Source organism: Hesperophylax consimilis, chromosome 14 (genome assembly GCF_061612785.1).
Source record: "Hesperophylax consimilis isolate HC1 chromosome 14, BYU_Hcon_1.0, whole genome shotgun sequence".
NCBI lineage: Eukaryota > Metazoa > Arthropoda > Insecta > Trichoptera > Limnephilidae > Hesperophylax > Hesperophylax consimilis.
In genome coordinates, this window is record NC_142849.1 from 36,792,665 (window position 1) to 36,816,032 (window position 23,368).

The following is a 23,368-nucleotide window of genomic DNA, read 5'->3' on the forward strand; positions in this document are numbered from 1 at the left end:
AACTCGCCTACATAGTTTAGCAAATAAATATACAATGATATCGACGTTGTTAACATGACTAATTCGACGTTTAAAAAATAACCACATATTTTTCATATCAAATATTATTTCTGGCAGTTTAAAATTTTCTTATTTTATCTAATTTTAAACCATTGTAATGTAAGTAATTATTGGATGCAACCATCGTTTATTTTTAACAATAATTATAAACAATTGTAACCATTTCGTCGGTTCACCAATGTTTGGTCATTCAGGATTAAGGCTTTCGGGATTTAGAGAAGTTGGTCATTCAGGATGAAGGCTTTCGGGATTTAGAGAAGTTGGTCATTCAGGATGAAGGCTTTCGGGATTTAGAGAAGTTGGTCATTCAGGATTAAGGCTTTCGGGATTTAGAGAAGTTGGTCATTCAGGATTAAAGCTTTCGGGATTTAGAGAAGTTGGTCATTCAGGATTAAAACTTTCGGGATTTAGAGAAGTTGATCATTCAGGATTAAGGCATTCGGGATCTAGAGAAGTTGGTCATTCGGTATTTAGGATTTCGAATTTAGAAAAGTTGGTCATTCAGGATTAAGGCTTTTGAGATTTAGAGAAGTTGGCAATTGACGATTAAAGCTTTCAGGATTTCTACTTCCTCTTCCCCCAGCTCTCGTAAACAGCAGTAAAACGTAAATTTCTAAATTACCAGCATAGTAATTTTTAATAAAATAAAACACGTTTTGTTTTTAAAACTACGAATTTTTAATAATTATAAGAACCGACCGGTTTCGCTATTCGCTTTACGAAGATGCTTGAGTAAAGCGAAACCGGTCGGTTCTAACAATTATTAAAAATTCATGGTTTTAAAACAAAAAGTATTTTATTGTATTGAATATGTCAAACCACAAAGTGAATGCTTTCTACAATAATAGTAATTTTTAATTACAGTCAGAAAAATTTGTTTTGTGGCTCGATAAAAATAATTCAAATTGGGAAGCTTCGCGGGGGATTTCTTTTAAAATGTAATACATTTTACTTCATGTTTAAAACTTTTAATTAATTCTGCTTACACATCGCCTGGTTTTGAATCTGCGAAATTCAGGAACAGAGTTAAGGATCAACTTGAACACACTTGAAAACACGAATTAAAGTTATTTTTCTTTCAGTTCAATTAAAAGTTGTATGATTCGGCAGCCAGAAACTTGCGAGCAACGGGCACATACGCTTATCATGTTGTGATTTCTGCCCGAGTTCTGACTCATCCAAAGTTCTTAGCAAGTTTTGTTCCTAACTAGATTTTAGTCAAAGGATACTCGAGCAGATGGTAAGAACTTATTATTATGACTAAAGTTCTAGAGCATTGTCTGGATAAATGATTCGGTTGTAATTCAAACTGATGCGGGACTTATCGCTTAGCTTGGCGTTTGAATTATTAAACTTAACCGGATTAATTCACTTTAGCTGATTGGCGTAATCCGAAATGCGTACAATGTGGCTGTACGAGAGGTTGTCTGAGATACTATAGACACAAACATGGACCACAAACGATCCACTTTTTAATTGTTTGATAATGCACAAAACTTTCACTTTCCCATATATACTTATGTTGTATGGTCTAAATAAATGGTTGGGGTCCGAAAATGATAGTTGTAAAGCATTTGGCTATTTCAGATGAGTAAAAAAGACGCTATTTCATGCAATTTTTCAACATTTATTGGGATCTTTCTCTGGGAGGATACTGAGATACTTTTTTCTGCTGCCAAGATAACTTGGTACATAAAAGCACTTTTGTAACAAGTCGATTACTTTTTTACTATCCAATCAATTATTTTATAATAATATAACAGTATTAAAATTAGAATGACAAAAATTTTATTCTGTCTCATAAATAAAAGAGAAGTATTCTAGTTGGTTAATTTGATATGTCTTTTGATAAATCGAAATGACTATAGAGACATCTAATAATATTTAGTTGCATTATAGCTTGAAAAGCTTTTTTTCTGCTAATCATTAATTTGTGCAGATATCTAAAATTATACATTACTTGTGATGTCAAATGGTCATGATTATGGACAATGAAAGTTTGTCAGAAACTTTGTTTTAAGAAGGAAAGGAATGTTTTGAAGCTTAACAGAATTAACGGAATGAATTGGTCGGGAATTCGTAAAATTTAAAAGGAAATCGAAAGGTAATGCTCTCGACCAGCAAACTGTAGGTCGCGGGATCTAATCAGGTCTTTGAAACCACTGAGCTATGTCGGCTTATTTCCAACCCGCCAACTAATTCAATATGTACTAGTACCTCAGTCAACAATTACTGCTTATTATATTTTTTCCACTTGTAAACAAGGCGGCTAATTATCGCTTACAATTATTTGTTATCCTTTATGCTATTCAAAAAACCTTGTCTTATATTGGTTTATCATCAAAAAATAACACAAAATACTCATCAAAAATAATATATAGTATATTGTGGCACGTTTCGGAGTGAAAGATACTATCGGTATCACCCTGGTGTAAACCACCATTCAGAATTGAAACGTTGCTTGATATGGCATTGTCCGTGTTTGGTGACCAGATCTGAATAGCCACATTCCTCTTCCCCATCTCCCCTCTCATCTTCATTTAGCCCCACAATATACCCCAATTTGTGATGCTATAGTCTCACTGGCTCCAGACGGTTGGGAGTACTTAGAACTTTTCTGCGGATTCACATAAAAAAAGTTAAAAAAGCGTCGAACTGTTATTTTCTCGTATATATAATATGTACAGGTATGTCTACACTTACTTCTATCTACATCCCCTCATTGGTGTTAATATTTCTAATCACCGCAGGCATACAATAAGTGCGCACCTAAAAAGTAAGGTTATAATAAATTGTACGGTGGCAAAAAACCAGTAGTGTAACAACCATCACCAATAATTACAGAGCTGCTAGAAAATATTTTTCCACATGCGAACTGAACCTTCGTTATAATTACTGTTCAAACGGGGTATCACGTTGTACGTCTACGTATTCGATTTGACCACAACATATTTTTCTTCATACCCATTCAAGCATGGTAACAGTCAGTTTAATTATAAGCTTTATTTCATCTTAATTACAAATGTTTTAGATTAAGAAATGTTTCAATTAGAAGTGACTAAATAATTGAACCTCACATCATCTGGCTAACTGATATCTTATGATTCCATGTTTAATACCAGTGATGTTTTTCGTTATCATAGTGACTTCCTATTTGTAAAATAATATTTGTTGAATGAAATAATATATACCAATTAATTAACTAAAGACGTGGCTGGGAAAGTCACCGCGCTTCGTGATTTTGATGTCTACTTCACTGTTAGGCTCTTATTCTAAAGGGATACGCAAGTACCCGATACCCTTGCTGTGTACTCACTTGAAATTCCTACTAAAATTACGGGACCAATGTTGAATTCTTAAAACGACAAAACTACAATTGATTTTTTTTTTATTCATAATCATAAATATAATAATGATAATCATTTCCAGAATGCTTTCATAACCTCACTTTTTTCAATTTGGTAGGCGGGAATGGGTACCGCCGCCCTGGGAACCATTTATTGGATTACCAACACCTCTGCCACAGGTCACCCCAAGTGGTTCGCTACGTTTGGTGACTTAGCAGGGGTGCCCGGGTTCATGGGTTAAGGTTTGCCCGGGTCTTGGCGGCGGGTGCGTCGGCCCACCTTCTGCGTGGCGGGCCGGTTGGGAGATGCTGGTTGAGGGAGACCCTTTACAACCGGTTACCGCTGTCCGGGCCGCTCGATAGTACAGGGGCCCGACCCTCAGGCTAACGACTAAGGGTGGGCTGCCCCATCAGCGAGTGAAAAAACCCCGCCACTGCTGTTGTGCCGGTTAGTGACCGGAGGGGACCCAGCAGCAGCGTTTGGGGCGCATTGGATGCCCTCTCCAGCCGGACTCTCCCAGCCTATCGCCTAGCACCGCAGTGGGTGGGCTGGAACCAAACGCTCATCACTCCTGGACAGCCTGAACCCCATATTCCTACCCACCCCTCATACCTTTCCTTTCCAGACCTTTCCTTTCACCTCCTACCCTTATAAAAAAAAAAAAAAAAAAAAAATTCATGAACATACAACACAACAATTTTAACATCGTTACAGCGGCGAGTAGCAGGCGTCCCCGGTGCGGGCCAAAACTGTTGGTAAATTTTGCCAACATTCGCGGCCTGCACACAAATTCAAATTCCGTCCATCACCATCTTTTGTCCCAACGTCCCAACCTTCTTTTCCTATCCGAAACTCAGATAGCCGAGCCGCCAGACTCCTCCTATCTGGGCTGCCCGGGCTTTACCCTCGCAAGCAAATTCCAACTGAAAGGAGGAGTCTGCCTCTATAGTCGAGCTGACGTCAACTGTGTGCGACTATTGAGTCTGGAAAACTCCAGATTCGACGTAATGTGGGTGCGCGTCAATCTTGCCAGTACGGCAAGATTCTACGCATGTCTATACCGCTCACCGAACCATAGCGAATCAGACACTTCCGAGCTCTTCAAACATTTGAGCGATACTATTGATGATCTCTTGCCCCGCTACCCTTCGGCCGAGTTTATTGTTCTGGGGGACTTCAACGTTCATAACGAACCATGGTTGAAGTTCTCAGGCCCAACGGACTCGGCTGGCCGACAGGCGGAATCCTTTGCCATTTGCTACGGATTAGAGCAATTGGTTCAGGAGCCTACAAGGGTTCCTGATGTCCAGACTCACCGCTCCAATCTGTTAGACCTATTCTTAACTACTGTGCCACACGGTTATAAGATTGACGTCACAGCGCCTCTGGGATCATCTGACCACTGCCTAGTGACGACATCAATCCCCGTTAGCCTCAGACCAACCAATGAGAGGCTGAGGAGAAAAGTGTGGCACTATAGGTCAGCAGATTGGTTCGGTATGCGGGCCCATTTCAACGCTTTTCCGTGGTCAGCTGTTTGTTTTCGGACTTCGGACCCATCAAGATGTGCCCAGGAGATTGGTGAAGTCATCAAATCGGCGATGGATGGCTTCATACAATCGACTACTAAAGAAACTGGTGTGGGCTCAAAGCCGTGGTTCAGTCGACAATGCTCCGAAGCAGTCCGACGAAAAAACGCGGCTTACCGAGCCTACAACACATCTCGAACGCCCGAAAGCAGATCAGCATACAACAAATCGGCAAAGGAATGCAAGAGAATCATCAATAGGTCAAAATTCGAACACGACCTGCAGATCAGCAAAAAGCTGGCTGCCTGCCCGCATGGCAGCAGAGCATTCTGGTCGCTTGCGGGCTCAATAGGTCGAAATTTTTGCAAACCCAGTTTGCCACCTCTTACCAGACCTGACGGCTCACTAGCAAACACCGCCACCGAAAAGGCTAACTTATTAGGGAAAATGTTTGCGGAAAACTCGACCCTCGACGACGGGGGTGCTGTTCCGCCGTCGGTTCCTCACTGCGGCTTCTATATGAAAAAGCTGAGGATCCGGCATCGGGATGTACTCCACGTCATACGGGGGCTCGATGTTAACAAAGCTAGTGGACCTGATGGAATACCTGCCCTGGTATTGCAGAGGTGTGCTGCGGAAATAGTTCCAGTTTTGACAAAGCTCTTCAAAATGTCCCTGAAGTGTGGCACTGTGCCCTCTGGTTGGAAAAAAGCGGTCATTCACCCTATTCCCAAGAAAGGTGACCGCTCCAACCCGGCCAACTACCGCCCCATAGCGATCACATCAGTTCTGTCCAAAGTGATGGAACGTGTGATAAACGACAAACTGCTCACATACCTCGAGAAGAACAAAATTATCAACGACCGTCAATACGGATTCCGGCGGAACCGCTCGTGCGGTGATCTTCTCGCGTATGTGACGCATGTTTGGGGGCGGTGCCTGGAACGTCACGGTGAGACCCAAACGGTCGCACTAGACATATCCAAGGCCTTTGACCGGGTCTGGCACCGAGGACTTGTCAACAAATTGCATTCTTACGGACTTCCCGCATCCCTGTGTACGTGGATTGCTGACTTTTTAAGGGATAGGTCGATTCAGGCGGTTGCTGACGGTTTCACCTCTTCCTCGCACTCCATAAATGCTGGCGTCCCACAGGGATCGGTTCTGTCTCCAACTTTGTTTTTGTTGCACATCAATGACCTTTTGACATGTGCACCGATTCATTGTTACGCGGATGACAGTACAGTTCATGATAGCTTTTTGTTTGACAAGCCCCCAAAGGGCGCACAAACTCCAACGGCTCGGAGGGCTTTGAAGCAGAGAATGGACGGTTATCTCGAGAGTATTTCCTCCTGGGGTAAAAATAATCTCGTCGAATTTAATGTTTCAAAGACCCAATCCTGTCTGATTACGTCTAAAAGGGATCCAAATGATAATCTAGTCTCCTTCAACGGAAGCAATCTTCCGAACAGGCCTTCCATTGATATGCTTGGTGTAACTATAAGTGACCAGCTCAGGTACGGGGGCTCCATCGAAGCCAGAGTAAAGTTGGCCTCTCAGAAGCTGGGCGTACTGTACAGGGCCCGCAGATACTTTAATAGTACACAACTGCTCACCCTGTACAAATCGCAAGTGCGCCCTACTGTCGAATTTGGCAGCCATCTCTGGTCTGGAGCCCCAAAATACCTGAAAAAAACCCTTGACTCTGTGCAGAAACGGGCGGTCCGTTTGATAGATTCCCCAATCTTAACAAACGGACTGCAATCTTTAAAGCACAGGCGTCAAGTAGGTATGCTGTCCTTGTTCTATCGGTATTACAATGGAAGATGCTCTGAGGAACTAGCGTCATTGATCCCTTCGGCACCGGTGCGTAGTCGGGATACACGCCAAACGCGCGCCCAACATTTGTACACAGTTGACACTTGTCACATGAGAACGGGTCGCTTCTACGATTCGTTCTTAAGTTCAACAGCTCGGCTGTGGAACGAACTGCCGGCCTCTGTGTTTCCTCCCTCCTACAACATGGGACTCTTCAAGACCCATGTTCACTCCTTCCTCTCCAAAAAAAGACCCTCCACACAGCATCCCCAAAGATGACATAGGCCCCGAGGGAAATTATTTTCTTCAGGGCCTCCTGTGTGGAGTAAATATTAAAAAAAAAAAAAAAAAAAAAAAAACTTACAACCAAAAGGTTGGTGTAGCTGTGATTCTTTGTTGAATGTTTTGTTCTTAGCGTTGATTGGTGGTCGCGGGAAGGCTCTCGACAAGACCAAGGCTCTCGCGGGTTCAAATCCTGTCGTACGCAAGTTAATTTTATTTGATTAATCTATGTTATTTCCCAACTTATTGATTAAAAATAATAAATTTGCTCACCTTTTACCACTGAGCTAATACGACCTTATCTCCTTCGATCACATTTAACTGTATCATATTTCGTCTAAGAGCTCTCAACATCATCTTCATTTTCTTAACGCATGATTTTATTGGCTGCTATCCGTATGTTTGATTTCAATATTCTACCCGAAATAGAGCAATCTAGAGAGTGTCTTTGAAAAATAAACCCATTTTTATTTATCGAGGCAAGGTTGGAGTCCAGGGTTCAATTCTCAGATGGAACCGAATCTTTTTCTAATTTTTCTGTTTCACATTTTTCGTTTGAGAGTCGCTGATATTGTCTTCAATGATCAGATGTGAGGTTTTCCAAAAATAAACAAGTAAATCTTTCTCTACGATTTCTCCTACCTATATTCCCTAAATAGGAATTCAAAGTTCCAATGGCGTCTGAAGTCAGTACTCTGCAGTATTAAATTCCTTAAATTAATAGTGAGCGGTAGATACGTCGATGTAAGACTTATTAATCATGGTTTACTTTGAAGTTAAATTTTTCAATTATTGGGTTAACATGCAAGATAATTAAGTAGGGGCCTACTTATCCAATCGCATTGATTACCATCCCCGATTAATTGAACGGATAAATCTTTGAGAACTCATTCAATAATGAACTCGACTCCTTTCGCGCGTATAATTCCGCGAAGAGATTAATTACTTAGTTTTCTATCCAGCTGCTGATATAACTTTACCCGAGCGACTTGTTAGTTGTTGCATACAACCGTTGGATTCTGAGAAAGAACCGGGTTCGTATATCGTCTCTTCAGAAACTGATGTTAATGCAGTTGTGTGGGTAGTTTAGTATCTTGTAGACACTGTCATCACTGGAGATTGGACAATGGTGATGAGTTTTTGAAGGAACTTGCTTTATGTTTTATGTTAGTTGTTCGTATTCAACGATGAATATATCTGGCAAGATTGCATTTGGTGCAAACACTATTCTTAGTATTTTATGGTGTAACTTTCATCTTCAGGGGTGACTTACGACTCCATTTGAAGTAATTTCAAAACTAAAATATACATAATAGCATGTCGGCTCGTGTTAAGTTGTAATATTAATGTTGCTGATGGTTAATGATACCTAAATTATGAGTTGCTGCACTTGTACGATATTTTAATGAGATTAGTAAACTGTGAAAAAGCCGTCGACGCAAAATTATGGTTTGTTTGGTAAAGATGATTTTAAATGGATCAAAATGGTTCAATGTTCTTATCGAATCTTGTAATAAAAAATAAAACGAAAGCAAAACAGAACAACAAACTGTTGATACCTAATAAAGTCATGCGATTATTCTGGATAATATTTCCCACTCACATATACGCATTTCTCTAACATTATAGCAGTTAATATACGAATCAAATATCGGTTCTACCCGAGTGATATTTGGCGAGGTTGGTAGAGTTTTTGACTCCAGTTCCTACTTAGAGAGGTTCAATCCTCAGTAAAAGACATTCGAAAATAGATGTATGATAGTAAATACACTTTACGTGTTGATTTTTATCCTACACAATAATAATAGGCCGATGGGGTGGAATTAAACCCCCTAAACCCCTCCCTGCCTCCCTTGCCCTGCGGTCTTCGACCTATAAAAATATGTACGTATTTAGTTCCAGTTATTTTTAATGTGGAAATTACTTTAGATTTATCTTCTTTAAACACACAAATCACTGCTTTCAAAAAACTGAACCGACTCTCTCGAAGCCTTTTTGTTTACTTTCGATGCTTTGCTTTGTGTTATGCTTCTTTAATTCCCGCACATATCTAAATGAATGTGAACAAATTTTCGGTGTACGCTTACATGGGCATGGCGTGTCTCGTTGCACAAAACCAAAAAGGTACATAAGTTTTAATAATTTCCAACACAAATTAACAACCTAACACTAATTCAACAATAGAGGAATCAATTAATTTTAACAATTTTGAACGCCCACCATAAACAGCCTGAAAAAAGTTCGCTTCCCAGTTTTAAAGGCTTTGTTTGCATCGTTGAGATTATAATACAGAATAGAAGTCATCATTGACAGGGAGTGTATTTTCCATTCTTCCCCCTGGGAAGTTCTGTACGATCAGGGCCAATTCCACCCTCTGACGTGGCGCCGACGCGACGCGCTAATTTCAGAATAAACACAAAATGTGCCGCGTCGGGGGAAATCTGTGCGGAGGTATTATATTACATATCAGATTTTGACGAGGCGGTGAACGAGACGTCTACAGTTGGGATGAACGAACCTACAGAGGATTCTGGAAGGGAGCAATTTTTACAGGTTACAACTATTTTTACAACTTTTACTAGTTACTAAATCAAATAAAGCTACGAGTAAGAGTATTGAGGGACGTGGATATATTTACGGGAATCTAAGAACTAACAAATATAATTATTTCTTTATTTTATTTAAATGCCCAAAGGGATTTTACGTACAATGCAGTACATCTTATTTGAAAAATTACCATGAAAAAAAAAATTAGATCATATTGCATATAAGAGTTAACAAAGTATAGGTTAAATTAATAAGTGACATAAAAAATGGATAATCTGTTGATATCCTCCAAGTCAACGATCAATCGATAATATTAATAAGAACGAATGAAATTGTTGCTAACGATAATTATACCAGGTAGAAATAGTTGGCACATACGGCGTTTTCCAAGTTCAAATTATCGTAAAATATATCCATATCATTTAAATATGTATTTATTGTTTTTGTGTTTAATTCGTAGAACTCCATTTATTTTTTGTAAATTCAATTAAAATCAAATTTAATAATATAATTATTAAGTTCTGCAAGTATTTTTAGTCGTCTAAACGTGGTTATAACCACAGTTTGAAAATGGCCTTGAAAGCCGAAAATACTGTAATAATATCAAAAACCAAAACATACTTTAAGAGCTTAAGAATTATATTATTGAATTTGATTTTAATTAAATTTATAAAAATAAAAATAAAAATAAATATTTGTTACCAAAGATTTTGTATGGGGAATGCAAACAGTAGTTGAAATGAGATGTACGAGTATGTACATAAATTTTAATATTTTTCTAGTTGTCCGTTTAGGTACATGTAGATTCAATAATGCAGGAGCTATTCGTTTTTATAAAAATGTTTGGTCGTTTGTCTTTGTCTGTTTTCTAATGTTAAAATATTTAACATATTCAATAACAACAGGTCTTTTGTGATCTCTAAAGGGAGGTTAAGTGAAGTTTAAAATTTACGAAGCTTAAAATATTTATTTAATTCTTTCTATATTATGAATAGTAATTTTGTAGAAGGCGACCAAACTATGGAGTTATGTTATATTAGGCGTCTAGTACAGCAGTTTTATGATTTGTAACGATTCCATTTAGAGAGATTTTTCTATGAATTCAAATACTGCTGTTATTTTGCCATCTCAAACCGTTTGTCAAAATCTAAGGACGGGTTTTTTCGCAGAATTTGATCAATTCACCAAATTTAAAGTTGATTATGAAGTTCTGTGAAGGTTCTATTCAAGTTCTGTTGCTATAAAATTATTGGCCAGTTATTTCACAAATATGAAATGATGAAAGAAAAAAAAATTCATATGCTTTAGCTAAAGTCAAGTTGGACGAAATTCTTTATCTGAGATTTTTAATTCTTTCGTTAGGTGGTTGTCATTTATAAGTATTTTTTTTAAATTAATGCATTTTTTTCAATGGAATCGGAGTGGTCAAATCGAAAGATAAAATAAAAAGTTTGCTGTGAAATGGTTTATTCAGAGTTTATTGAAAGACTGATGAAAGTAAAGCAGAGTGAAATTTTGATATTATGTATTACTTTGACTCCGTATTATTATTGCGTTAAACGTACATAATGTAACCCTTTCTTGGTAGGCAAGTTTAAAAAGGAAAACTGATAAATTACAAAGGAAAACAATTTATTATCAACAATAATTACTCACCTGAAATATCCATACAAATTGAAAATATCTCCCGAGTAAAAATAAATGTCGCCGACGGGAATTGAACCCGCACCTTCTGATTGCCGGTCAGATGCTCTGAACCACTAAGCTACGTCGGCTTATTCCCAACCCAACAATTATTGCTTATTATATTTTTTGTTTGAAATTGTTGATGGAGATAATTAAGATAACAGTTTTACGAGCTTTCCATTTTTTTTAAATTTTATTAAAATGTAAGGAATTAATTTATTCAACCATTGTTTATTTCTAACGCTTGTGTAAAAAAAATTTAACATTTTCTTTACAAAATATGTAAGCCGCTTGGGTGTGTAAAACAATAAATTATTAATTAATAAATTAATAGAGTAATATTTTTTTATTTTGTATTCATTGATAATTGTAAATTTGGTAACCGGATAAATCATCACAATGATAATTCATCACATATTTAAAAAGTTATGTAAAGTCATGGAAAGTGATGAAACAAAAACTTTATTAACTGGGTTATGTGGGTTAGGTTAGGTTACGTTAAAAAAATTTCATCGTTTCTAATGACTTTTTATCACCTTTTAAAAGCATGTTTAATTGTCACTGTGTTGAGTTATCATGGATCCGTCAATTTATATCATTATCTAGAAATAAAATTCCCATTTTGTTTCAACATAGCATCAACAATGCTCCACTTAAAAAAGTCTCAGATCAAAGATATCTTATTTGATGAAATTTTAACATTTGTCGCACTCCTCAATAAAGTAACAAATAAGGCTACGAAACGTTTGTGATTTATTTTAAGAACAAAAGATTTTAAGCCACTTTATTATTTTTAGAATACAATTCCACTATCTGGTCCCAATACTATAAAGCACACCAAATTAAAATTAGGAGAGAGTTAAACACAAGTTTTTAAGGTTCATTAACTTCCAACTATCCATATCCATTGTCCAAATTAATTTTAACTGACCTTGCAGAAGAACCATGACCAATTTGTTACTTTTATTCAAATTAGTTAATGGTTTAATGGACATACCTGACTTAACTAAAGTAATCACGTTCCGAGTACCAAATCATGACACGAGACTTCCATACGTTGTTATTTGTTCATTCATTAAAAACCATCTATTTTATTGATTCCCCAATATAAAGGCTACATAGGCTTCGAAAAAAATTCAGTTATATTTTTTCAGATATTTTTATTTATACCATTCTAAAATTGAAATCAGAAATTTAACATTTTGTTACGTGTTTTTTTATGAAAATATTTAACTTATAGTTAATTTTTCTTTTATGTTGATTTTTTTATTTACTCTCGGCAGGTATTGATACACTTTTTTCTCCGCTCTCTTTTTTATCTATTTGTTGTGTTATTTATGTTTATTACGTTAATTAATTGTGTTCCTATATTATTTTGATTGTATGCTCATGATGCTATAAAAATTTCTTTCATTATTATTATGTTAATTTGAATAAAACCGACTAGTAAATGAATCACTGAGGTAAGAAACTATTTGGTGCACATATTTATATAGGTTGAAAGATTAAAAAAACACTCTATCTGGGTCCTCTAAGATTTCCCAGCGAGGGCCCTTCAAAGGAATAGTCTCGGAGCGTATCAAGTTAATGCAATTATGCGGCGCAAGAGGAACAACCGAGCATAGTGCATCTGAGATTGGGTTGTCAGAGAGGCTGATGGCACCCAACAAACAGCACACAGCAGAGACACTGCTGCATATTTTCAAAACTATACCACATTGTTAAGAAGGATTCTTCAATCTCTTTGACACATATTATTGTCAATTTTATTCAGTTTTGTAGCATAATACAGATGAGAGTATGCGAATCAGTTAGTGGTTTTATTGTGAACTGCAATCTATATTTGACACAACTATTGGAGTAGCTGTGGCTAACAGTTAGAATTGGAAAGGGATTCTGACTTACCCTTGGTTTTTTCGATCGATATTATGGCTTTGAAGGACACTGCTGGCTATCACTGTACAAGCTTCCGTAATATACTCGAATTAAACGCACTGACAAAACACTTAAGGCAAAGCTTAATGCTAAAGAAGCATTAGGATTCAGCACAGGACTACCTAGTGAGGAGAACTAAGAACAAACAGATGAAATATTATAGATTATCATATATTGTAACTATCATCAAACCTCTAATTAAATAGACACTAATAAAATTTTAAAAATCACTATTTTGATTAATCTTCATAACGAATTGGTGTGCATTATGAATACCAAAAATATGCTCTAGATAAATTGAAGATTTTCCCATCGTTTCGCTTGAGTAGAATATAAATAAAATTATAAATTATTCAATAAAAATTATATAATGTAAACTACTAAAAAATATTTTTAAAACTAAATAAAACTACTAAAAACTTTTTGAATTCTGATTTGATATATTTTACCATGACTAGGATAGTAAATCAGTAAGTTTATAAAAATCCAAGTTGATTACAAAATAACATAGTCAATCTAGATTTACAATGTAGTGTTGATTACTTAAGTTAATTTAATTGAAATTGTTTGGTAACTAAATTGTATTCATAATATGCACAGAGCATGTAACAAGGACGCAATGAATATTTAAATGACACCGTGTAATCCGTGCTCTGCTTTCCATAAAGTAATCCTGCGCAATATATTCTCGGCGTTGTGAAGTTACTTCAAAGATTTACGGAACTTGACAAAGCTAATATAGAGATGACACCGATGTAATGTGATTAAAGGTGCAAATATTCTGAAGTGAATACATGTTAAGAAGGTATAACGTAGCATCAGTGGCGTACACAGAGTTTTGGATCATGGTATGCAAAAGGGAAAACAGCGAATTTACTGAATAAAAACCTACCACAGACAACGACACTCTTCGTGCATGTTTGGGTTAAGAATTGGGTAGCCGATTTGGTTAGGATTTCATAAGACAAATCAATCATCTGTTCTATATTACAATTCTATTACTAGATCTATATTTTTCCGCAAAATATACAATAAAATTTTGAAAGATAACCACCATATTGTAATATTATCAATACTTCTTTAGTAAAGTTGTACTAGTTGATAGAAGTACATACAGATGGCACTGATCGCTATAAAATATTTTTTATCCATCAGAATTTGTTATGAATAGCTCTGCCATATGTAGTCAAACAAAAAGAGTAATCTCTTGAATGCGCACACATCACACATGTAATATTTTGTATATTATAAAGTAAAAATTGAATACTCTATGGTTCGCGACATTTAGCATCTTTAGTTTCTGCTTTTGACACGTTATAGTGTGCAGTCGGTACGGTGCGCGAGTCGCTGATTTCTTGAAATAAGTTAATAAGAAATAAGTAATACATTTTAATAGTGATTGTGTGCCTACATGGAATGAACGCCTCTGCGTAGCAGCCTCAACAGATTATGTGGAAACATCATTGAATATAGTTAGAACTTCTGGAAAAAGTGTTTCGAGATCTGATATCTGATCTGATTTGATATCTTTAGTAATATTACTATTACCTGTCAATGGCTCATATGGCAAATGCGTCGGGTTCCCAGTTCCCACCCATGTATTGTGAGTTCAATTCCTCAGCTCGCTAAGTCCTCGATTATTGCGCAAAACAACATATTATTTGTATTCAGCATATTTTTATTAAGAGATATTCAAAAACATTTTGTGGCCCGGGAATGTTTATCTCTTCTTTAAAAAAATAACAATAGCCAATAAAAACAACATTTTAATTTTTAAATGGCAATAGTACAATATAGTGTAATACGTATAAGGGTAATGACGCAAATGAGAATGGTAGCAGAAGTCGGGAACGATCGAGGAAGACATGGTACGATCAAGAGAATAAGATACTTGAGTCGGGCCATGTCAAGAGTCAGAATAATAGAATAGTATGAATGAGACGATGTATGAATGTGAATGAGGCAAGAAGTGTGTGCCAAGACCGAGTTGTTTGGCGGTAACACCTGTAGGCGCATTAACACGTGTTCCGGTTTATTAGCAATATATTAAAAGCTTACAAGGAAACGGCCTAAAATCACGTTTTTAGCCGGATTAAGTTCAAAGATTGAGTACTAAATAAATTTACATAAAAGAAATTCTAAGTATTATAGATAGGTTCAATATCATTTCGTCGTTTTATTACGATCAGTTCCAATTTTAAATATGATGATTAAAGTCAAAGCACATCTGAGTTATAAAGTTCATTAATGCAGAGTTACAGGCAGACACACACAAATTAGTATTTTGATGATATTAACCGTAGGTACTCAAAATTACCAAATCCCTTCATTTAACATTTGTGAATCTTAATGCGTGGTTAAAGTTTGTTGTTCTAAAATGTAGGTCACGATGCTAAACATATTCCACGCATCATTTTATAATGAACTATGTGTTTGTTTATTCTCTGAAGACCTAACTGTTTGTTTGTTGGTTTTGATAAGGTCTCCAATAATCTTCCAAATTAATAACCTTGTTTCTTAACCGAGCAAAGCTTTCTAAATTATAATTGAACCATGTGAAAATTTGCTTTATGTAGTCATTGTTCAGATACGCATAATCATAAAATGAAATGCATTATTCTACCGCTGGGTTAAATAGACACCGCGTGTAGCGAAAAACGTAAATATCTTTTATGTTTATAACGATGTAATAATCGCACAGAATATGGAACTCTAGTAAAAAACATTACGGCTTTAAAAAAACGCTACATGCGCCGAGTTTTAATATGTAAGTTTTATTATATACGTAGAATTTATGTATTGTTATTTTAAAACGAATAAAACACCATGACATCAAATCACACCTTCTGGTTGGTATGACTGAATCTGCTGATTCTGACACGTTCTGACATCACAACCAGTCTACATGGCTAAAATATCTATGGTCTAATAGATCCACAGTCACACTATTCCTTTAGTTGTAGTGCAGGTTTTTAAACACCGGTAAATTGTTTATCAGGTTCGGTCATGGGTGTATTTTTGCACTTTGGTTCAATACAATAAATAATGTTATTGTATTGCTAACATTTAGACTAGTGTTCTTCAATGTTAAAAGTGGGTAATCTTAATGAGATATCTCATGCAGATACCGGGTTTTTTTATATCGATTTGATTAAACAGGGACTGGAGTATCCTATTGGTGTAAAAATAATAATAATAATGTTTATTTCAGCTGTACAGAGCGGTGTGTGCAATGCTCTGCCTGCCATAAAAGTTTACAATTTAAGTTAGTACATAAAAAAAATCAATATAGAAATAAATAAAAATAAAATATAAAATGAATACATTGATAAGCACATTAGGACTTTATGGTGGCTTGAGTGAAATTCTCCATCTCTGGTTTAAAGGGGCTCCCTGCCACTAGGCAACGGCCTGGACAAGAGTGTTGTCCAATCTCTGGTAGCGCTGACTCGTCCCGGCTATTCTGTGGAGCGTCAAAGCAGCATACACATAGCCCGCCCTTCGGTGAACATCTGTGAGGCGCTGCATCGCCAGGGGAGGCCAAATAGGGCTCTGTATGCATGGTTGTACTGTACTCGGAGTATGTTCATGACGCCTTGTGTGTATGTCGTCCATAGCTCGCTAGTGTAGAAGCTCATACAATATGTTTGGAAAAGTTGCTTCTTCACCGGAGGACTGCATTTGTTGAATCTTCTGGCAAGCATGTTAGCTCGCACACTTAGTACTCTTCTTTGGCGTTCTTTGTCATTTTTATCATTTACATGACATGCCCTAAATATTTGATTTCGCTGCAGATTTTTAGGTTGGCCCCGCCGAGACGTATGGGTGGAATGACAGTGAGACCAATATTTGCTTTAAATATCAGCAGGGATGACTTTTTAGCATTGTACATCAGCCCGTGACTATCAACGTAAGCTTTGCATATTGCCAGAAGTTTTCTCATCGCTTTTACCGATAGAGCTAGTATGACCATGTCGTCTGCATAGCTAATATTGTTCATACATACCCCGCAATATGGCATCCGATTCTTGTTGTATTCAGTGTTTTACTAAGTTCATCCATATATACGTTGAAAAGCACTGGGCACATTGAGCCTCCTTGTCTAACGCCGCACTTTAATTTGGCTGCTTCTGATAGGCTTTCATTCCATCTGACATCTGAAGTTTTCCTGTTGGTTGCACCATGTTCTCAATATATTAACAATTTGTGGTGGAACTTGTCGTTCTCGAACTCGTCAGTTTTTTCCACAACGCATTATGACAAACCCTGTCAAAGGCTTTGCTTGAGTCTAGGAAGCATGCGTACACCGTTGTTTTTCTAATAATAAGTTCGGAAATTCAGTGTCATTTGTATTTTTTTTTTAAATCACGTTAAATAGAAATAATAATGACTAACGACCGCTTACACCTATCAAACCTAAGCGGACGCTAAGGTAAGTCAAATATAACCCTTGGAGGAAGTGCACACAAGCAACTTTAGTTGCAGACAACAGTTGCGTGCATCAAAATCCATCCCTGTTTCATCATCAGGTGACACTGCATTAGGAAATATTTTTTTGAATTTGTATGAATTTCTAAATAAATTCCAACTGTCGTCACAACTTTCACAGTCTTTAGAGTAGAATAACTCATCGTTATTTAACAGCTCGGCTGTTTGTAGACCGGCCTATGTATTTCTTCCCTCATTCAGTCTAAATAGTCTACGGTCTAGACGAACCTTACTTTGCTTAGTAAAAGGAACTTTATATTCTCAGCAACCTCAGAGAAAACAAATGCAAACAAATTTATTATCAAAAGTATGAAGTGACGTTTTTATTTAAAAAAATAAAACAGGAGAACTGCGTCTAACAAATTGTCCATCCTGTAAACTTTTTACGATAAGTATTATTTTTTCCCGTATTTAAGTGAAATTAAGATAGTTGTCCATTATTGGTGTATTTTTAATTCGCCATGATAGGGATATCTCCTAAAGCTCTATTTTTATAAAAATCACACAACTTGGAGGCTATGAAAACAATAAAATCTCGTGTCTCCGGGTCAAATTGCACAAAATGTAACATTTCAATAGAATATGGCCGCAAATAGCATGGAACGAAATAAGCCACATAAATGAACTGCTGTGAATGGACTATTTACAATATTAAATATCATAACATCGGCCACGGGCTGGGGTAACCTTTGCCTGAACTTTGGTATTATAATTGGCAATAGGTTTTGACATCACCGAGCTGGAAACAGAGCCGTGATTCGAGCAATCCCAACAGTGAAATTCGATTGTTTCATTTTATTGCCATTGTAAAACTTGCCTACATAAGTACTAATAAACACTCTGGACTAATATTATTATATTATTCTGCACGTGAAACTATTTATCTGAATCATAATTAAAAATATTCAGTTTTTGAAACGGATTTTAAGAGTTACTTAAAAAAAAACCAGGTACCTATAAATGTTTTATTTAACTCTTGAGTCAGCTCGCTAAAACGACTTTTATACTATGTTGAAGTCTTTAATTCAATTCCAGCTTTCTTCGATTTCTATAGTTGTCATTCTCATAGTTCTGTTGTTCAAAGCCGGGGAAACCATGGGTTAAATAGAGCACTATTCTTTTCCAGTCCTGATATAAAAGGCGCCTGCAACAGCTTGAAAATGGCGCCTTTTGAAATTTAAATAAGAAGCGTAATTATGACAGGTCTAGCAAATTACACCATATAAATCACTGTCTTCCCTTGTGGATACCTATTATTTCCTGTTCTATTTGCATAATAGGGTGGTAAACGATATTATCAAATCACTTTTCTTCTTCGTTATCCTTTACGTTAGATTCTTGTCACAGAAAAAGTACAGTGTGAAATAAGGTACTTATTTTTATTTTATTTTATTTTATTAGGAACATTAACAGGTTTATAACATAACATGCATAGAGAGAGAGAAAAAATAAGTAAAAGAATTAGGTTACAACCCAATAACCAATGTTCACATCATGCAATAAAGATAAAGAAGGTTAAAAAGCAAAAAACAAACAAAGAAAACAAAGAAAGGTTAAAACAAAGAAATGTCAAAAACAAGGAAATAATAAGAGAAAATGTATATATATATATACACGTATAAACACATACATACATATATATACATACACATGCATATACACTTATAAATACATACGTACACACATACATATACATAGTTGCATACATACATACGCATACATACATGCATGCATACATACATATACACACCTATACTGATCTGATCTACACTACTGATCTACACCTGTACTGATCGGGTTGGTACATTATCTCTGTAGGAAGGAGGGACAATTTTACCCAAAGACACCTCACCTACAATTAGATCGGTGAAAGCCGAAAGATCTATTCTCTGGTTGAATCTTCTCGTAAGAATGTTGCATAATTTATATATGAGGAACATATGCATGTAATTAACAACCATCTGACCTGTGACTGCAGTAAAGAACAAATTGTAAACTGTTGTCGAATTCCGCTTGTGTTGACTCGACCTCCTAATTGTCCTAACTCGCTTGAATGAGGTTTTTATACCTCTTTCTCCCCAGCGTTCAGTTCGCTTTTGCAAAATGATATCGTGCTGAGTCTAGCTAACTCTGAATATCCCCCGCCCCTGTGATATTGCACACAGTAAAATAAGGCCTTCGCTTTGGGGTTGATCTACAATAAATCCCTTAACTTCACGTTGTGTGATTTGTTAATTCGAAGCCCACCGTTATGGGGTGGTAGGTATTTAATGTCTCCTTTCCATGGTAACTCCCGGTTCTTTTTAGCCAAAGTGTGGGGAAAACGTCCATCGACCCTCAGCGAGTACTACAAGAAACGAGTACGTGTCTCACCTAACTTTCGAATACTGGACCCTATTGCTAATTGACCTAGTAGTTTCTATCATATCTCTACAATTTCCTTGTATCCCCGCCCTTACCTAATGTCCCCGTGTTTATAAATTCTAGATTGTGACATAGGACCGTACCCCCCCCCCCCCTTTGTGTACGTGCTGTTAAACCCTTCGTTGAATGGGGTGTTGTTTCCGCATAAGTACTGGGACTCCCTCGTCGACCTCTGTAATGGTGTACTGAAACTAGATAGATGGATTTAGCTGTGGTTAGTAAACTTTGGGTGTTGCGAATGGAAGTGGAAACGAGAGAGAAAAGGAGATGGGAACGGATTGAATGACGAGAAAAGGTTTTTTTTTGCAAACTGGGTCGGCACCTCACTGCCCCAAATGAAATGGTCGCTATTCTTCCAAATGCACAACCCCAAGAACCAATACGTGTCTGGCTTTCCCCGAGGTCTGGTCTAACTTCTTCTTATAGTCGCCTTGACACCTCCGGACCGCTCACGTCAGAGGGAGAGGTAATGCACCTGTTGGAATATCCCAAATCACCCCGCCCCGCTTCCTCCGACGGACTACGTTACTGACTGTAAAAGGGGGATTTCATTGCGTCCCTTGTCATGATGCTAAACGCGTGCATGTTTCAAGTAGGTTTGTTCTGGTGGGGCTTTCAACGTCCACTAGCCGCCAGACCTACTATCCACCTCACGAAGGCTGCTGCAAAGGATCTCGAGGGATTTCCAGTCGAGTTGCATCAACCTCCGGGTAAACCCCGCTTTAGTATGTGTTCGTCCTCCGATTTTGAACCCTCGTTCATCACGCCGACGTCCCCTCCACGCGATTTTGAAAGACTTGGAGCCCGTTCAATTAAACGCCTTCGCAGCGAACCAAGGCCCAAACATTCCAACTCGACATTAATTTTCATACTGCCTCTCGTGTCCTCTCACCCGACCCGGCTCCGCGAAAAGGGATGACCTTCCGAACTCTTCGTGATTCTCCATACAACGTTGACGCCCCGAAATCGCGTGATGAGGAAAGTAGAAAATCTTCTGAGCCGAGGAAGTTGTGTGCTTTCCCAAGACAGCTTACGGACAACATACTCCAACGGTGAGTTCTAAGCCGAGGCCAAAGGTATTTAGGAATTTGTTAGTGAACATATAAGGTTATACAAATATTATTAATTTTATTTTTTTATTTGTTTTGAGCATGAGTTGGTTGCAGCTAGTCGCTTCCATGTTGATTTGAGGTGCCTCTGCGCGGCTGCCAACTCGGTAGAGTGTACGACTTTTGTCGTCAGACACGGACGTCAAGTGATTTATGGGGGTCCCTTTTCTTCCTTTTGGGTCGTGTGTCGCCACTAACTGCTTACAAATAAGTAAGTCATTGGCCTCGTGCTAAACACAGCTGTTAGAAGCAAGCAAACAGTTCTAAATGTGATACTATTTTATCAGTATCGCAGCTCTGTCCGAGCTGCTGGTTGCAGCCCCATCTTCGTCGCAATTTTAACGTTCTGGAAATATATATTCATGCAAGATCACTTACCCAAAGTCGTTATATTACCAGTCCAGTCGGGATATCGATGACATGTACATTAATCCACGTCCAGGAACTCATGAGGTAGGAATGGGTAAAAGCCCCTAAACCATTAAGGGTTCGTATTAAATTCGAAACCGATTTTCTATGTCACCCGTCTACTCGCCAGTAGAAACTATAACCATATTGAATCTAATTTTTCTAGCTAAAATCCCTACTTCCATACGCCGCCCCGTGGATAGCACGTAAATTACCGGATACTAGATTTCAGAATGTTTAAGCGTTTTTTTCTTTCAATAGGAGGTCTCTTCCTTTTCTAACTGTAAATTGATAGTTGACATGCATAGGTATTTGTTGGCCTCCACTGTACCTAGTCTAGATGTCCCTCCCTATCGACTATCCCAGAGTATCTAAGTAAGTATTTGCCGAGATCTACCCTGTTTTTATTTCCCGTAAGCAACTCTCGAAGGTTATTAGCTAGTCTTTCGTTACCCCTTTGAGTATGAGCGTGTAAAACACGGGAGTAACTTCAGCCGTGTTTTATTGCAAACTATCGATAATTTGTGCAGCGCCGATCTCCTATGGAGGGTCACCGACCCCCTCCCCCTCCCTAGAACCTTTCATATATTATTTGCCACGTTCACTTCGATTTTTTCACTAAATTATTATATCGTGTAAACCGTTAAAATCCTTCCCGTGCTCGCAAGGAAAAACACTGTCTCTTCAATTTCACAATAAATTTGGAACTCTGACTTAGCCGTTTTCGTCTGGTCATTTGATAATTATTATGGTTCTCTATTTTTTCTCCTCTAATGGCACACGCGTTATTATTAAACATTACCGTAGTCGAGTTTCATCGTTTCATTATTAGTCTAAACCAAGAGACTCCAACCCGTGAATTTAGTATCGGCTAATTATGAGTTTACCCTTTTTTTGGTTGAATCTAATTAAATTTTAAAACACTTCAATTATTTCAATTAATATTAAAACCACAACTTCACTATATTTAAAACTCTATCAGTTTAGTTTAAAGATAGCACACAAAACTGTCGCGACTTAAAGTTCTCGAAGACCGACTCCAACCAAGTTAAAACGAAAAAAGGCCCCGATTTCCTCCAAACAACGCTATTTAATAATGTTTTTTCGAATAAATCGACTTAAAATTTGTGCGACTTTCGCCTTTATGAATTCGAGGTTTCACTTCCTGTTAAGTTTAGAATTGCATAATCCCGTTTCAGGGTTTTTGGTTCCCGCCTCCCGATTTGAGGTAAACACCTCCCAACCTGCCGAGACGGGTACAGGCCTGCACTCGGTGACCTGACTTTCGGGCGCCCTCCCGTAAATGATTTTCGGCGATGTAGATTATTGCGCAAAATTATTTGATTATTTTTCCTCGTACACGTGTTGTGTCTGTAATATTGGTTGATTTCCGGCCTATAGACTAGGTGTAGCTCATTTCTATATCATTGTTTTTGAAATCTTTCCGAGAAATTCGCTATTGACATGGATAATATAATCAATAAATTATCCCAACTAACGGAAGCTTTTCACCTATTATGTCCAGCGCTTGCGCAATACAGTATCCTTCCTTGTGTGCTGCCTTCTAGCATTTGATTGGTGTCTACACGATCCGTGGGTGATCCCAGGACACATATACCTTCCTCTCGGTGATGACATACGTAGGCATTCGTTCCAAAATTTGATTCGACACGTTTTTGTAATTTCACCTACCTGTTTTGACTCTTTTCGTGATATCCGCCGCATATCTTCTGGT

General features: G+C 37.4%; 1 protein-coding gene and 1 non-coding gene across 2 annotated transcripts in view; both read right to left on the bottom strand.

The window, feature by feature from the left end:
- The window catches only part of LOC149418244 (uncharacterized), a 224,478-nt gene that overhangs the window by 88,435 nt on the left and 112,675 nt on the right, over positions 1-23,368 (bottom strand). The gene's annotated exons all lie outside the window — the stretch shown is intronic.
- Positions 11,286-11,358, bottom strand: TRNAA-GGC (transfer RNA alanine (anticodon GGC)). Its single transcript has one exon. It is a non-coding gene; the product is annotated as a tRNA-Ala (tRNA).